The 2,320-nt window shown below is 36.2% G+C and overlaps 1 pseudogene; it reads right to left on the bottom strand.

Moving 5' to 3' along the window:
- Nucleotides 1-1,267: 1,267 nt before the first annotated feature.
- Nucleotides 1,268-1,477, bottom strand: LOC139176607 (small nucleolar RNA SNORA70; annotated as a pseudogene).
- Between the last annotated feature and the right edge of the window lie 843 nt (nucleotides 1,478-2,320).

Genomic DNA, 2,320 nt, shown 5'->3' with positions numbered 1-2,320 from the left:
TAGCATTTATTTGTATTATACCATTAACATATTTTCCTAGATTTAGCGTTAACAATATTCTGTTTTCTGTAGAGAGTCTATCCAAGTGAAACGAAAGGCTTTGAGTACATTTTATGCCATGCACAAAATATCTGTGCTTATTTCTACTATGTAGCTGATGGACCATAAAGCATGATGCCAGATATAAAACAGAGCTGTTAAAATGTATCACAGCATTTTATAGATTAGGAAAGTGCTAAAATGATATGATATTTCAAAGATGTCACAAAAATTAAGCAAAATGACCCCACCAAGCCTTTTTTAGTTTTAACAATGCAGCCCCTCATAATTTAAACCGCTCCTTTGATATTTAACGCAAAACCCATAGAAAATCCTCATTTTTATGGAAGAAGAAACATAACTAAAGTGCACCTTCCTTTTTTGCTTCAAAAATATCTGGTGAAGGAGAAATAGTACAGTCTTGGAAGTTCAACAAACCTAGTTTTAAATTTTTGAATTACCCTGAACTGACTATGGAGGTCAATAATTTCTCTGGACAACAGCAAGAGTTGATATATCAATCCCAATAGGGTTGATCTGAGGATTTAAGATATGAGCCAGACATATGATAAATATTTTCTCCAACTCTCCAAGACTGAAATATAGGAATTGAATATTCCAGTAGACACAATTAAGGGTGGTAGCATGGCAAGCTACATGTGAAAGTGTGGGTTCTGTTTTCCCAGAAATAATTATGCCAATTTTGGCCTATTTTTATTTTGACATATGTTCATTTTTAGGCATTAAAGTAAAACTGAATGTGCTTGTCATCAAATAATGAATTGAAAGAAGATATTTGAGATAAAACAATAACTATTAGTTTTTTTTGACAGGAAAGTAGGATTGATTGGTGGGCATAATTAAGGAGTGAACAGCACCAATGCTCTCATGAGTGCAAGGCCAGCCATTTGTCCGGGGGACCACAATTAGGGATGCATCAGATGAGCTGCTTTTCTGCCACCATGTTTTCAAATTCATCTGCATTAAACTTAGTAAATCTTCAGTTATTGGAGATATGGACTTTCGGCTCCAAAGGAACTTGAACTTGGCCCTGCAGACTGTCTCAATCACGTGTTCCTTGCTCTACAGCTTGGTGCAGATATAGACTTATGACTTGTCCAATGTGGACCCTGGCCAGTGTGCCCTCAGGCTTTCCAAAGGCAGTGCACATATCTGTCTGGAGCCTAGACAGGGAACGGCATGCCAGTCTTGAGTGTCCACTGAAAAGAGTTGTCTCCAAGGTCCCTTATGGCTACCTGTACAGGCAACAGGCTGCATACACTACCAAGGACTAAGCTATGAGGCAGGCATATGATAAATATTTTATCTAACTCTCCAAGATTGAAATATAGGAATTAAATATTCCAGTAGCTGTCTGCAGCTACTGCACACTGGGCCCTCATGGGGAAAAGAGCACAGTTGGCTTAACTGGCTGCAAAAATAGCTATCATTAATAAAATTATACTCTCACTGCATTTTAAAAACTTATGAATAGAAGAAAGGAAGACACATAGCTTCACTTGCATAATATTTCATATCTTATAGATCAATTGCATATATTGTTTTATATACAGCTCTTGATATATCTCATATTATCCCTACTTGCTTTATTCTGTTTTCCAGATCCTATCTTCATTCTGAGAGAGGCACAATACAGGAATAATAGACTCAATATTCTTCTCCCATATCCATAGTCACTGTATTAGTTTCTCACAGCTCCTATAACAAATTACCAAAATAAGAGTGGTTTAAAACAACAGAACTTTTCTCTCGCACTTCTGGATGCCAGAAATTCAAAAGCCAATATATGGTTGAATTACACTACCTCTGTGGTATGTAGAGATTCCCTCTTGCCTATTTCCAGCTTCTAGTGGTTCAAGATTTCCTGGGTTTGTGGATGCATAACTCCAAAATCTGCCTCTGTCTCCATGAAATCTTACATTGTTACATTTTTCTTACAAGGATACCTGCCACTGGATTTAGAGCCCACCTGGATAAATGCGGATGATTTCATCCTGAAATTTTTAATTAACATCTGCAAAGACCCGTTTCCAAATAAAATGACACATCCTTAAGTTACTGAGGTCAGGATATTGGTTTTTGTTTTTGGAGGAGCTTCTATTCTAGGCATTACTCTTACCTTTTCAGTTTTTCATTCAGCCATAGCATTTCTTTTTATTTTTTTTTTAATTTTTAAAATTAATTTTATTTTAATTAAAGGCTAATTACTTTACAATATTGTGGTGGTGTTTGCCATACACTGACAAGAATTAGCCACAGG

This window comes from Bos indicus, chromosome 16 (assembly GCF_029378745.1).
Source record: "Bos indicus isolate NIAB-ARS_2022 breed Sahiwal x Tharparkar chromosome 16, NIAB-ARS_B.indTharparkar_mat_pri_1.0, whole genome shotgun sequence".
Lineage (NCBI taxonomy): Eukaryota > Metazoa > Chordata > Mammalia > Artiodactyla > Bovidae > Bos > Bos indicus.
Note: the sequence above shows the minus strand (reverse complement) of the source record. Positions and strands in the feature narration are given on the sequence as shown.